This window comes from Drosophila yakuba, unplaced genomic scaffold, assembly GCF_016746365.2.
Source record: "Drosophila yakuba strain Tai18E2 unplaced genomic scaffold, Prin_Dyak_Tai18E2_2.1 Segkk50_quiver_pilon_scaf, whole genome shotgun sequence".
NCBI classification, from domain to species: domain Eukaryota; kingdom Metazoa; phylum Arthropoda; class Insecta; order Diptera; family Drosophilidae; genus Drosophila; species Drosophila yakuba.
The window spans coordinates 246,038-262,428 of record NW_025048817.1 but is presented as its reverse complement, the minus strand read 5'-3'; the positions used below and the strand labels follow the sequence as shown (position 1 = coordinate 262,428).

The following is a 16,391-nucleotide window of genomic DNA, read 5'->3' as shown; positions in this document are numbered from 1 at the left end:
TAGCCATTAATACAGCTGCAAATTTTGAGTTCTCAGCTGCGCGAGAGTATTGCACAAGCTGTATACATCTTTAATAAAACCAAACCCAACGTTTCGATCTTGGTTTTCTTTATTAATTATGCAGGCATTAATTCCTTACATATATATTCGGTATATGTTGGCGGAACTCATATTGTCGGTCGTTTTTTTTGTGTTTGTTGTTTATTGTTAAGTAGAAAAAATTTGAAGTCTAGTGTAAGCTAGTTTAGGGCGAAGGCGGGAGCATAATAATGTTCTCTCTCGCTCTTTGCGAATTCGCCCCGTCTTCGCCAACCTCTGTTAAGCTAGGCCCAAGAACACACATGTTAAATAGAGATGAAGTCGAACATTTTTCGAAATTTTTTTCGTTGTCGTAGTTCCGAGTTTAAACTAATTATTCTTGCCACCAAAATTAAATATTTGTAATAAACTAATTAAAATCTATATATATCGGTATATAAAATAACTGTAGTTATAGTATTTATTTCAGTATATTATTATTTCAGAATAGGCGCCACTACGGCCAACCGGCCAATCGATGCTAGCGATCCACAACCAGGGCTTAAGCTGTCACCCACCAGGACCACGGTCAGGCGAATGCACTCATTTGGTGACCCAGGCATATTAGCCAGCGGGCTCTACTCCCATAGTGACTGCTGAGAAGAACTTTCATGCAGTACTACATAACATGATTAGTTTATATATATTTTATATGAATGAAAAAGTCTCCTTTATTGCGATGCAAACTTCTGAGTGAAACTATATACATATAATCTGCAAAGGTATAAAATTAGGTTGTTTACAAAAAAATTAAAAGTATTTTCAGAAATATATAAAAGAAGCTGAAGACATTTGGGAAATATTTATGAATACTTAAAGAAGAGCCCTATGCATTCAAATGGTGAGACAAATCGCAAATCTTTATATTTAAAAGGGTCGATTTACTTTTGCTTACCTAGTTGCACAATTCTAAAATTTACATACACTTAGCAAGAGTAAAAATTTGGGCATATGCATTAAAAACTTACCTTTCTAAAAATTTTTTAAATGGCCTTCCTTTAAGTTGTGTAAATATTTCTTCCAAATATGGCTGTAATAATAAACATTTATTTCCGGTGTAAGCAGGGCAGAAAATATTTATTTTTAATTCCAAATAATGTATAAGAGCAATTTATTATTTTGTTTAGTTCCCCAGCACAAAATCCTATATGTATATCCTTCGTAAATATATTTAAAATAGGTAATATGTCGGAAGTTTTTTAAAATAAACAACAAGTTTTTGATATTTAAAGAAAGAACGATATAGTCGAGTTACTCCACAGTGACAGTTTTTTACGATTTGACGTTAGAGTGGACGTGGCAAAAAGTTCTTTGGCAAATCAAGAGAAATTTACAAGACTAATAAAAAAATATCAAAACATTTTTCAAAAGTGTGGGTGTTAGGGTGGACGTGGTAAAAAGTTTATTGGCAAATCGATAGAGATTTACTGTACTAATAAAAACAAGAGAGAACTGTATAGTACAGTTTCCCGACTATCTGATACCCGTTACTCAGCTAGTGGAAGTGCGAAGGAGAGTCTTCAACACTGACAGTTTTTGGCGGTTAGAAACATTTGGCGTTAGAAACATTTTTCAAAAGTGTAGGCGTGGCAGTTTTGGGCGGTTTGTGGGCGTTAGAGTGGGTGTGGAAAAAAGTTTTTTGGCAAATCGATAAAAATTTAAAAGACCAATATAAAAATGAAAAAATATCAAAACACTTTTCAAAAGTGTGGGCGTGGTAGTTTTGGTCGGTTTGTGGGTGTAGAGTGGGCGTGGCAAAAAGTATTTTTGACAATTTGATAGAAATTTAAAAGACTAATACAAAAATTACAAAATATCAAAACATTTTTCAAAAGTGTGGACGTGGCAGTTTTCGGCGGTTTGTGGGCGTTAGAGTGGGCGTGGCAACATGAATCGACAAACTTGCGCTATGTCTCTGTAGTCTTTAGCCTAATGTCAACTTTCTAGCTATTGTAGTTCCTGAGATCTCAGCGTTCATACGGACGGACGGACAGACAGACGGACTCGGCCATTGATCCTGATCAAGAATATATATACTTTATATGGTTGGAAACGGTTCCTTCTGCCTGTTACATACTTTTCAACGAATCTAGTATACCCTTTTACTCTACGAGTAACGGGTATAATGATTATGAACAGGGGGCAATAGCAGCTGTTGAGGATATTGAACACGAACTTACAAGTTATGATAATGTGCATTTTTTAGCCAAAGGTCCTTGTTACCCTTTATAGAAAGAAATATAGCAGGAAAACCATAAAAATCGTAATCTTAAAAAAATTATATACAGCCACTCGCAGACGTACATAACGCCGGTACAAAAAGAATTTACAGTTAAGTCTCTTCATGGTTGCAACACGGTGAAATATAAATGCATTGTTAAACTTTTAAACAAGACTGTTCCCTTCTTCATTCTACCGGACCTCTCAAGCTTTGACGCTATATTAGAATTTGACACGCTAACGCTAAATTGATAGTCCAGATATATCGCGAAGTTGAAATTAGGCCAGGAAGCGAGTGCAACGAACCTTTCGACATGATAAAATCCGTCTCCTGGAGAAAGGCCGCAACTGCGGCATGCAAAATATTTGAACCTTACGAAGGCAGCAGCCGACACTACCAAGCTGTCGGAATTCTGAAAAATAAAGTTAGAGGCCCAGCGGCCGCCGTGTTAGCCTCATTAAAAACTGTGTTCAATTTCCATGCGATAATAGCATGCTTAGACTTTACATAGCGGACAAGACTCCGACACATGTAATTAAACAAGAATTAAGTTCATCAAGACAGGGGGAATTACCTTTACTCAAATATTACGACAAGGTAGAAAGGAAGCTAACGCTTCTAACAAATTTAGTGTGCGCTCTGTGACAGTTCAGCGACTCTTCATTTATTCAGCAAGTGTGTGTGTACTGTTTACATTCGCGACTCTTATAATTAGGTTCTTACATTCTAATATTGCAATGGGACTTATACTACTATGCTTATATACAATTACTACTACTACTACAACAGCTCGGCCATCCTGATAATTAGGATTTCCTGATCCTCGCCGCTCTACTTCTTGTAATCATTACATTTTCGTTACTTATTTCAGTGTTTGTTACATTTGGTTTGGTTTTCTTATTTCATTTAACTTAGACTTTTGTTTTTCTTTATCATTTTTCTTATTTATATTTTTATTATTTGATACCGAATTCTTTTCTCGAAGCAATGGTTTAATATTATGAGCCGCCCATATTCCATCGTATGGTTTTTGTGTCAACTGAAAACCTTGATGGCGATTTCATAGGGGCCTTTATATTTGGTTATTAATTTCCTAGGCGCTCCAACTGTTGAATCAAAATTCTTGACCACAACGTAGTCTCCTAATTTGTATTAATTTGCTTCTAGTCGTTTAGAGTCAATATATTTCTTGTTATAGTTCTGTACTTTTTCCTGCGAAACTTCTGTATTTTGTCTTATTTTCTCTAAATTAATTTCTTTTCTTTTTAGCATTGACTCCAATACATTTTCTTTTAAACAATCTAGCATTTTTCCTATATGATTCACTCCAAACAGCATTATACTTGGGTGCTCTTTTATGCTTCTGTGCTTTGTATTATTCATTGCATACTCTACTTCTTCCAAAACTTTGTGCCACTGTGCGTTTTTTTCTACATATACGAGCTTACTAATCATGGGTCCTAGGTCTCTATTTATTCGCTCAACTTGTCCATTTACTTCTGGTGAGCCTGTTGCAATTTTGACGTGCTCAATGTTTCTTGATTCCAAAAATTCTTCGAACATATCTGATGTATAGCATGTCCCTCTGTCTGAAACAATGGTCGTTGGTCTGCTATACGCTCTAAAATAATCACATAAGGCTTTCATTGCTTCCTTTGAGTTTGTTGATTTCGGTGGATACAATCTCACAATACAATCTTTAATACCCTTTTCTGATATTATATATCCTAAATATTTCACCTCACTTTGAAAAGACGTACATTTACCGATTCGTAGCTCTAATTTGTTTTTAACTAATCGCTCAAATACTTCTTTTAATATAGCTTGGTGATCTTCTATATACTTTGTCGTGGTAAATTATGTATACTTTATCGATTCTTCGTCCATATAAACATGGAAGTATCCATTTTTCAGGTCTATTTCCGAGAACAATACTTTGTTTGGTAGGGTATCTAATAAATCATCAATTAATGGCATCGGGTATCTAACTTTCGCCGTGATCTTATTTAGTTTCCTATAATCTGTGCACATCCGAATGCCACCCAATTTCTTTTTTACTAGTACAATTGGCGAAAAATACTCAGACTCACTTTGTCGTATAATACCATCTTTTAAATAATCATCAAGGATTCCTTGCTAGCCATCGGGATCGCTAAACATTTGTTGGACTCATTGTTGCTGGCGCTCGCCATCTGCCTCTCAGAACATTGCTCGATCTCATTTTCGTTGTTAACATTCATTTCACAAGATCCCGTTACTTTTCTCGAACCTTCTGTTTCTTGCATTCCTTTGTATGTATGTGCAAACGTTGCCGTCATCGTGTCGCCGTCGTTGTCGCTACTTCTTGGTACTTCTTTTTCGCTACTTTGTTCTTCGCCGTTGCCGTTGTTTTCATCCCTGTCTATTTTACCGGTTTGTTCTGTGGCGTTGATTTTTTTCATTGCTGTGTTATTTTTTCATGCGCGCACCACTCAAATTTAATATTTTCAAGTCTTTTAATCAATTCGACTTTTGTGCCACTACTTTTAAGTTTGTTTTGCAGACACAGAGCTTTTAGTTCTTTTAATGTGTAATTGCTAGGATTACAATTCATTAATGCCGATTTTTATTATACCCGTTACTCGTAGAGTAAAAGGGTATACTAGATTCGTTGAAAAGTATGTAACAGGCAGAGAGAAGCGTTTCCGACCATATAAAGTATATATATTCTTGATCACGCCCACAAACCGTCCAAAACTGCCAAGCCCACACTTTTGAAAAGTGTTTTGAAATTTTTTAATTTTTGTATCGGTGTTGTAAATTTCTATCGATTTGTCAAAAAACTTTTTGCCACCCCCACTCTAACGCCCACAAACCGCACAAAGCTGCCACGCCCGCACTTTGGAACAAGAGAGAACGCTATAGTCGAGTTCCCCGACTATCTGATACCCGATACTCAACTTTGCCCGGCATAATGAGGAAAAAAATTATAAACCGCAAAATCAGCGGCAGGCAGGGTGGAGAAATTCATCACAACAAAATTCATATAACTATATTGAACAGGATCAGAACCTAGGGGCAATTAAAAAATCCCCATTTCATAAAAACCCAATGGGAGGAAATCATCAAACCAGGCCAATCCACACGGACTCAACAAAGAATTAACTATATGCCAGAACAGGGGTCAAGAGATGAAGATTATAACAAGGTTGCACATGAGGGGGTTAAACAAATAGAAGACGACCTCGACACAGACGACGTCTGCAATTTTTTAGGGTAAAATCCTAATCAAATTACTTATTGATACTGGCACTTCAAAAAATTACATAGCACCATGCCCAGAGCTTAAAGGCATTGAGGCGTAGAAAAACCTTTTAGCGTTATGTCAATTCATGGCCATACAAAAATAGAACAAAAGTTCCTAATTTCTCTGTTTAATGTACGGTCACATTTTTTAATACTTAAAGTTCTTAAGGACTATATTGTTAAATAAGGGCGAGTAAAAATATTTCCCAACGCTCGACCTTAAAGCGGGCTTTTATCAAATCGAGTTAGCAGAGAAAGACCGAGAAAAAACAGCTTTCTCGTTTTGCAGATTACCATTCGGTAAGAACGCCCCAAGTATTTTTCAGAGAGCTATAGATGACGTTTTAATAGAAGGAATCTCAAAGATATGCTACGTGTATGTCGACGATGTTATTATTTTCTGAAAAACAAAAGAGGACCATGTCAAGGACATACAGTGGGTCCCCGAAAAAATGTTTGAAGCAGGCATGAGGTATCTCAAGAAAAGTCGAAGTTTTCAAAAAAAGCGTCGAACACTTGGGATTCATCGTGTCGCAAGGGGGTCTCCGAACCTCACCTGAAAAGGTGAAAGCCATAAAGGAGTTCCCCGTGCCAAAAACTCTTTTTGATCTCAGATCTTTTCTGGGTTTAGCAAGTTACTACTGTTGTTTTATCGAAAACTTTGCGTCAATCACAGGTCTCCTAACGGGAATTCTTAAAGGCGAAAACGGGAAAACAAGCAAGTATCAAGGCTAAGAGAGATATTGGCATCAGAAGATGTTCTTCTTTCATTCCCAGGCTTTAAAATACCGTTCGACTTAACGACGGATGCATCTGGGTACGCACTTGGAGCCGTATTATCCCAAGACAAGCGCCCAATTACAATGATATCGCGCACGCTGCGTGATAACGAAAAAAATTTTGCAACCAACGAGCGATAGCTTCTGGCCATAGTTTGGGCGCTTAACAACCTTCGTAATTACATATACGGTGTAAAAGAGTTGCGCGTCTACACCGACCACCAACCACTCACTTTCGCCATCTCGGACAAATATCCTAATACGAAGCTAAAACGTTGGAATGGGATTATCGAAGACTATGGGGCGAAACTTATTTACACGCCAGGAAAAGAAAACCTAGTGGCAGACGCGTTATCTCGTCAGAACGTATACGCATTAGAAGACTCATACGAGTCAGACGTATTATCTTGCCAAAGCAACAGGGTTTGTAAAGACACATACGAGTCAGACGCAGCTACAATACATAGAGAAGAATCGCTGACCTATACCATCGACACAATAGACAAGCCAATTAATTGTTTTAGATCATTAGATCATTAGATCAGATCATTATAGAAGAAGATAAAAATTCTTCAGTGAGTAACCTTATTCTCTTTAAAAACAAAATGAGACACGTAATAAGATTTTCCGACCGGGAAAACCTTATAAACACCATTGCACACTTCCAATCCTAGCATTTATTCAAAACTTACTAATTGAAGCATTCCCAAATACCACATTTAGATATTCAAAACATGTGGTGCAAGATATTACAAAACGGAACAAAGGGAAATCGCCAGAGCCGAACGCAATAGGGCCCATCGCGCAGCCCAAGAAAATGTGAAGCAGATCTTGCGAGACTACTTCTTCCCAAAAATGCTTCGCCTAACAACAGAAACGGCATCTAACTGCAAGATCTGTTCTATGGCCAAGTATAGTCGACACAACAATAAACATAAAATCAGACAGACGCCAATTCCCTCTTATGCTGGAGAAATACTCCACATCAATATATTCTTAACAGATGGGACCCTCTTCCTTACGTGTGTCGACAAATTTTCAAAACTCGCCATTCCATCAAGACAATCGTAGGCGTAAAGTCGCCAATATTAAATATAGCCAACTTTTTTCCAAACACAAAAACCATCTATTGCGACGACGAAAGGTCACTAAATTCAGAAACAATCAAATCAGTCCTCCTCAACAATTTTAACATTTCTATCGCAAACGCACCACCTTTGCCTGAAAATAGAAAAAGGGCCCAGCTCCGGAAATTATCTGCTGGGCGCAAGTGCCGTTTTGGAGCTCCAAAGCGGAGAAAGTTTGTTTCCCAAGCGCTTGTTTGACTTTAGGAAAACTTTTTCGCCTACTTGGTAATTTTTATCTGTCCTCTTTTTATTGGACGTTTCCAAGCTCTTACGCTGTGCTTGCTGAATTTTCTCGCTGATTTTTTTCTCGAATTGTTGAGTGTATTATTTCTATTGGTTTTTTGTCCGTTACCGAATGTATATTTCTATTATACCTGGCAGTTGCTAATAGAATTAGCTCTGTCGTATCGTTTATCCCTTTTTCTATTTTCTAAACAATTCGACATTCAACATCACGGCCCACCACAACCGGCAGAGTCTCCCATTTCTCCACGATTTAAGTTTGAGGAACCTCCACCACATAGGGACCCTCAGAGAGAGAACTCACTTTAGGCTCCCTCCTCAGCAACTCACTCGCCGTACTCATCGCCTTCCGTCTGGCTCGGATACCATCACCTTAAGGTCAGGAGGCGAACAAAACCGGGAACTGACACTGATGTGAAGCTAGCAGGTCACCGGGACGGCGACCACTTGAAAAGGGGAGAAGTTAGCACAGGCGGTTCGCACGGAGAGAAACTGCCGAATTGCAGGTCACCATATCCGGCGGCGTGCACGCGCAGTGAAAGAACTGCTGATCGCGCATTCCAAGGGCAATTGCCCGGAGACCGGTCGGAGCACTGACTTTTTGTTTTTTTTTTAAATCTTCTTATTTACTGAATCTTCCCTTTTACTTAAAAGACTAACAATAAGTTTTCAAATCTTATTCTAAGCTAGCTTATTATCATTTTATGAGATGACTTGTGCTATGTGGCCTAACAAATTTAACGCTGGGCTGGTTGATCGTTGCGGTGCAGTCGACTTTGGCTGCATACTCAAAGAAGTTTTCTTGCAAGGGAATTTGGATGTGAGCCTAGTTTTTCCTTGTATTTTACTTTTCTCTCTGTTATTGTCTCAATGACAAGTTTTATTTCTAGGTGTTTGTGTATATTCTCGTTCCGAAGATACCATGGAGCTCCAGTTATGATTCTCAGAATCCTAGACTGTGCTCGCTGTATGATGTCGATGTTGCTTCTCGATGCATTGCCCATAGCTCGGAGCCATAGGTCCATATGGGTTTAAGAACGGAGTTATACAAAAGGACTTTGTACTCCAGGCTTAGGGGAGACCGAACGTTTATAAGCCAGTGTAGATCCTTTGCTTTTAGTCAACTATGTGTTTCCGCCAGGTGAGCCGCTTGTCCAGATGAATACCTAAGTATGTTACGTCATCGGCTTGTGGGATGCGCGTGTGGTTCATAACCAAGGGTGGGCAGCTTTGTTTGTTAAGGGTAAACGTAACTTGTTTGCGTTTTTAGTTCGTTTACTCATATGCGCCAATTTGCAAGCCAATTCTCTACACATGTTAAATAGCGTGCTAGTTGCATCGTAGCTTTTACTGGGCATCTGGATCGACTCAGTATTGCAGTGTCATCAGCGAATGTAGATATAGTTAACTGGTAGTCTGTTGGGATGTCCGCCGTGTATAGGGTGTATAGAATTGGACCTAATACACTTCCTTGGGGCACTCCAGCTTCTATAGTACAATCGCTTGAAGTGCTTGAACTACATCTAACCGCGAACACTCTTTTCTATAAGTAAGACTTTAGAAGCTTATGTAAGTTTTGAGAAAGCAGTTTGATTATTTAAAACATCCATCCAACCATATTCTATCGAATGCTTGTGCAACGTCTAAGAATAAAGCTGTGCAGTGTTTACGATGTTCAAAGGCGTTTCTGTTGTGATGCGGTTAACCTGCTCAATAGCTCCATATATTGCCCGAAAACCAAATTGGTGCGATGGGAGTTTGTAGTGTGTTTCGAGGTGGGTACTGATTCGTAGCAGCTGCACTTAAGCTTCTTGCTTTATGATGATGGCTGTGTTTTCTCTTTCCCGGGCTTAGGGATCATAACTATGACTGATTTTTTCTACTTTTGAGGGAAATATCCAATTTTGGTAATTGCGTTGAAGAGCCAGAAAATTTGTAGAACTGCATTGTAGAACTGCTCGGTGATCATTTTTGGGGTTAATAAGCCAGGCGATTTTCCAGTCTTTAGTTGCTCTTTAATGATATTCGTTATTTCGATTGGCTGGAATTCTATGGGATCTTGTGGTGTTAAGTCAGATGGAGTTAAGAGTGGAGAGTAAATGAACTAGTGGCTGGCTTTGGTTAAAATACTTTTCTGAGATGATCAGTGAAGGCTCTGGCTCTATCCATGTCACTACGAGCCCAGTTTCTGTTGGTGCCTGTAGATTCCTATGGGCTTTCAACAATGAGTTCTTTGTGCTGGTGGGCGTAAGACTCTCGAGGTAACGTAGTTGTGCGTCCGCTTCTTCTTTCTGAAGTGCTTTAGTAAGTCTGAAAAAAGCTGCTTTTAGTCTAGTCTTTGCACCAGGTGAGCACAGGCAAATCAGTATCCCGACTTGTCATGTCTTGTCGACTTGTCTTTATACTGCATGAGTGGGTACCTTGTGAAGTTGATGCTTTTGCTGCTGCAACTAGTGTTGATTCTAGGTCACCAGCAAACTGATCAATGTCTTGCTCTACTTCAAAGGGGCTTGAAAAGTCGGTATGGCAACAAACATATTTTTTATACCTCTCCCCACTAGTCCTGCTGCTTGTAAGCCTATACGGCCGCTCGATGTGTTGCAGCTGGTACATAAGATGAAAGAGCACAGGGCAGTGATGAGATGAAAGTTCTGCAAGTGCGTAAGCTGTAATTATTGATTGGGATATCCTCTTAGTGATGGCAAAGTCAATCAAATCTGGAAGGTTCTTAGGATCTCCTGGCCAGTATTTAGGCGCACCCGGAGAAACATAATTAAGCTTGCTTTCCGGTTTAATAATTGCGTTGTACAGCTGTTTTCCTTTTGGAGTCGCTATTCGAAATCCCCGGTACATGTGCTTGGCTTTCCAATCGCTAGATGCAACAAACCTTTCATCAAGCGAGTCGAAAAGTGTTGTGAATTTGTCCTCAGATATTGTGAAGCGGGGTGGGCAATAGACAGCAGCCAGAATGTGGTCACCGTTATAGCGTTGGAGGCTTATAGAGGTTTTTGTAGGCAGTATTCTTGCCAATTACTAAGAAAGTGGTGCTTAATTCGGGATCGGATTAGTATGCCAGTGCCTCCACGGCCTTGCCATCCGGGTGATTTGTAAAGTAAAATTGTTATCCTGATATTTGAAAATGTTTCTTTTCTGTAAGATGAGTCTCTGAGAGTAGCATAACATCAATGTTTCTGTCAGCTAAGAACTAAGCAAGCTTGTGTCGCGAAACGCTTGTAGCGTTCCAGGTTGCTATTATTAAGGGAGTCATTCAGGCATGCTTACGATTTGGATTTAAAATCAAAAAATTGGTTCTCCGGTTTTCAAATTCGTAAGAATTGTTCGATTTGTAAAACGGACACTTTTGTTTGGCCGAAATAAAAAGTAAATGTCTTTTTTATATCAAATCAGATATTATTTACTAAGGGAAAAAAATAATTTACTCAGTGGTCTATTGATGTTAATTGTACATCACCACAAGATCATTCTGCCTTTTAGGTATTTTATGAAATTTATTTCTTACCCTAGCTCAGATTTGACAAACAAAATGTTGCCATCGGCAACAACAATTTTCGATTTGGCAACGGGTCGATAAGTACGCCGGCAAAAGCTATCGCGAAGGTTGCCATACCGTGAAACGGTAGGCAGGTGCAACGAAAAGGTGAAACGAAAAAGGCAGGTAAATATAATTATAAAATATAAAAGAATTTATTAATTATTTTAAAGCAGGGCCAAAAGTATTGTTTGTATAAAATGCTATTTAATTTAACTGCTTAAATGGTCAACGTGTAGTAAAAATGTAATTGCGAACATCGGAATTAGAACTGTGAAAAAGGTGGCAGCTCTAGATTTTCTAATTTTTTCACATTGTTAAATTATGACTAAAGAAAAAAATATGCTGTTTGAGCAGCAAGAAGCGATGAGAAACGAAACACTCCGATAGAAAAAATTTTGCACCTAAAAACGAAATCAAAAGATTTGGCCCACATCGAAGTCGAATAAAAATAACGATTACCGGAGCATGCCTGATTATGCTGTTTTTAAAGAAACGAGCTCTTGCATAGTTGCTTGCATGAATGCCATGAAGTCTTTAATGCTTTGCTACATCGAAAGCACAATCGGTTCAACTCCAATTGGCTGCTGTTGCATGTTCTCGTGATTGTATGTTTCATGAATGGGGTTGTATGCTGATTTGACTCTGACTTTAGTGTACTTGCAAAGGAAAAATTTGGCATTGTTAGGTATCTGCCAGACGAAAGGATATAAGTTGTAGTCGGTTCCGTTACTTTGTGAATTGCTGGTATGGTACGATCACGAGCTGAAGCCACGCGTTTGTTTAGACGACTCTCAAGTTTCGTGTAAGCAATGCATCCTCGCTAGTTGGCTGTGTGTTTTACGCTACAATTACTGCATATTTTAATTGAACTGCCGTTCTAGTTACGCTTTGCTGTACTGTGAGCATCGCTGCAAACAACGCAGAGGGATTTTAGGGTGCAGTACGCTTTGGTGTGGCCATATTCTTGGCAGTTCGTGCACTGTAAAGGATGCCTGCGCTTGTGTGACTCTTAGACGTTTATTATCCGGTGCAGTAGAAGCTGTAGTTTTTAAATAGGATGTTTTTCTCCTTTAGTGCTTCGATAATTTCGGATGGGGTCACTGATAATTGTATTTATTTAATGACAACCTGCAATCCTTTGGCACTATTAAGCTGGTAGGTGTAGTAACTTTTCCCAGGTTCATCCAGGTACTTGGTCACTGATCGGTGGCTAGACTCATCCGGAGTCTGCACTTTTATTTCGAGTATGTTTCCCTTAGTAAGAGGTTTTCTCACGTATTGGAGGAGTCTTAATATTCTTCTGATCCTGTTCTTTGGTTGGATGCACTTCGCAGTCATCCAATAATACAAACCTATTTGAAGCTGAGTTGTTGTAAGCACGATTTAATTTCGGCTGATTACCTGTCGGTTTGTGTTGTGGGCTTAGGTTTCGCTTTATTTGGATGTAGCGATGTAGCCCTGTTTGATCCAGTATTTGTATTGTTTTGGTTCTTGTCCGCTTTTGCTTTCAAGAGTCGACGTGAGTGCACTTGCTTTGGGTTTTGATGGTTCAGCAGAAACGTACACCGCTATCGGTATTGTGCATAGGGTTGATGTTGTTATTGTTGTTTCTATAGGTGCAGTTGCAGAAGATATTGAGATTACTGTGCTGGTAGCTACAGAGCTTGAAGGCGTTTGCAATAGGGAGAGTCTGAGAGAGATACTCTCAGTGCTTTCGGGTTCACATAGGGCTTAGAAGTCTCCGAACTGCCGCGGTGATTTCGATTCAGGGGCAATAAAGTGTCGCCAATATAAAATGAATTTTATAGTATGATGTATGGTGTGAGTAATTTACTGGAAACCCCCTGTGTTACCAGCACAAAAGGGTCGCCTAGTGAATTGTGTGGCAACCGTACCTTGCAGGCAACAAGTCAAAACGGAGTAATACGGCCCACCGTGTTCAACGCCGAATATAAAGGAATCAAAGAGCTGCTATTAACAAATTGATTATAAACTTCTTCAAAATAAAACAAAACAAAAAGTAGAACCGAGAATATATTAAAAAAAACATATAAGAAATAAAAAAAAAACAAATTACGAAACTCACGAATGCATAATAAAAAATGACAATTCAAAAAATAAGGCGATAAATAAAAAAAAGAATATTTCACTTGCCACATGCCCACCAATATAATTTTCATTATTTTGTGATTGTCGAGGGAACACAAATAAGCAAAAACAAAGGACCCGAGTGAGTGAGACGTTTTCGGCAAGCTAGGCTAACAACTAAATCTGAATTACCGAAGACACATCTGTTCAGAAGTTAATGAAAAGGTGATCGGGCTTGAGGCTAATCGGGAAACGACTAACGAAGTCACTCCCCAATCAATGCCATTAACCCCGCCCGCACCGAATATGAATTAAAGGAAATTGCTAGGCTACCCGATAATGTGAAAGAACTGCAGGTATTCGAGGGCGAAACAGGTAGTTACGACTTATTGTTTGGGAGAGCAGAGGCCATCCTAAAAGATTACGAAATAATCAAGGAAAGGCCTTGGTACCGTTCCATTGTGGTCAGCGTACGACAGAAAGTTAGGGGAAATGTGGGAACAACCCTTGTATCTTATATTGTTTCTGAGGATGATTGGCCGGAGACCTAACGCATATTAGCGCTCCTTTACGCACCTTGGAATACCAAATAGGCCAAATGGTTCAGGAGACTAGGACGGTAGAGGCTTTTTATTCTGCGATAAATAGCCACTAATATTACGCTGCCTAAAGAATGGCAAGCAAAGCCCGGATATCCTCAGAGCGCTGGTGGAAACCTACAGGGACAGAGCCCTGGACGTCAATATGGCGATATCTCGAGATTACTGGTGATCCGAGGGCCGAAGAGTTTACCAGAAGCATACACTATCTGCCTAGAACTACAAAATCTTACTTCTCGGAACCATGTCGCGCATTCTAATACTTATTCTAATAAGTTTCGCCTTCCCAGAAATACATGTGGCGGCCCCAGTCGAACTACTCGAACCACTCTTCGCACAATACCCAGTACCAATATCAGAACGCATGCAGAAATTCTCAGCCGAGGTATTCAAACGCCCAAGCAATTAAGATGGAACACCATCAATCGTTCCAACCAAAATTCGAGCGTAAAACGCAGCCCCAGCACTTCTTATAATTAATTCTTTTCGGAAATCTCAGAGAATATATTACCTGAGCGGTGCTCCATCCCCGGCTGGAACCACTGCAGCCGAATATGGGGAGGAAAGCGGAAGCGAGGGTTACTATGACAAGGCCTTGCCGGACGTTCCATACATAGAGTATGTTGTGATGGATGGGGCTAAGCTACAGTTTCTAATAGATACTGGCGCAAATAAGAAATTTATTAGTCCCCAGCTAGCCAAGTGTTGTAAACCCATGCAAAAACGTTTCCCTGTCCTGTCCGCTGGGGGGATATAAGAATAACCCACCAAGTAACAGGACCATTCTTCGGGCCCTTGGGAAACGACTCCCATGTAGCCTTCTTCGTTCTCTCCGGTTTAACCGCCTTTCATGGCATAATCGGAGACGACACCCTGAAATCCCTCAATGCAATAATCGACACGAAATATGACTCGTTAACATTAGCTTTAGGGTACAAATACCGTTATTAGCCATGCCTTCAATCTTTTTCCACTCGTTAATTGACGACCAGCACCCAGCAGAAGCAAAAATGCGACTTGAACCCCTGATCTCTGAATTCTCTGCCATTTTCGAACCACTTTCGCCAGATGAGGCAGTGGGAACAAGTGTTCGAGCTGAAATCCGAACAAACACTCAAAAACCGGTATATTCTAAAAGTTACCCATACCCCGCGAGCATGAGGGGAGAAGTAGAAAATCAGGTCGGAGAACTACTGTGCGAGGGAATAATTAGGCCCTCCAAGAGAACCCCGGTCTGGATAGTCCCAAAAAAACCAAAGCCTAATGGGGAAAAACAATATCGAATGGTAATCGACTTTAAACGGGTTAACGCTGTCACCATCTTCGATGCTGACCCAAAACAAAACAATATCGAATGGTAATCGACTTTAAACGGCTTAACGCTGTCGCCATCTCCGATGCTTACCCAATCCCCGATATAACATCCACCTTATCCAGCTTAGGCGAAGCCAAACATTTTACCACACGCGACTTAACGTCTGGGTTCCATCAAATCCACATGGAGGAATCCGTCATCCCAAAAACAGCGTTCTCCACTCTGATCGGGAAATACGAATTTACGCGCCTACCCTTCGGCTTGAAAAATGACCCGGCAGTCTTCCAAATAATGATCGACCATGTTTTGCGAGAATACATCGGCAGGATTTTCTATGTATAAATTAACGATATCATTGTCTTCAGTAAAGACTATGAGTCTCACTGGCGCAATCTGCGCGATGTATTTGAAAAATTGAGACAGGCCAAGTTGCAAGTAAATTTAGAAGAAACACAGTTTCTACACAACCAGGTGGAATTTCTGGGCTACGTAATAACATCGGACGGGATCCGAGCAGATGGGAAAAAGGTGAAAGCTATAAGAGAAATGCCCCGCCCCAACCTGAAAGAACTCAAGAGCTTCTTAGGGATGACTTCCTATTATAGGAAATTTATTTATGAGGGGGGAGCATGCTCAGGTTATAGCGTCCCAATCCAAACGTATTTCAATTTCACTCGACGAGGAAACTACAAGGGCCTTCGACGATCTTAAAAACATCCTTTCTTCCTCAGAGGATTTATCTTTCCCAGACTTCAATATATCCATGCGAAATTCTACACATCGACCTTTTTATGATCGAAAAACTCAGATTCCTCAGTCGATAACTTTTAACTCAGTGATAACTTTTTCAAATTCGCCAAACTATTTCCAAAAGAGTCAAAATCATCAGTACATTTCCGCGAGAGACTGGTCGAAGTTCTCTATTATTTTACAGCACCGGAAACGATAGTGTCCAATAATAAAAGGGCCTGCTCTGCCCCACCGTGCTTAATTACCTACAATCCCTTGAAATAGCCTTAGGATAACTGAGTTGGTATTTATTGCTGTACACAGATACAACAACTCTGACAAATCCCAAACCAGTCGACATCTTTTTTGATATA

General features: G+C 39.8%; 1 pseudogene; it reads right to left on the bottom strand.

Annotated features, from left to right (window-relative positions):
- LOC120320445 overlaps positions 1-16,391 on the bottom strand; it is a 133,128-nt pseudogene that overhangs the window by 81,499 nt on the left and 35,238 nt on the right.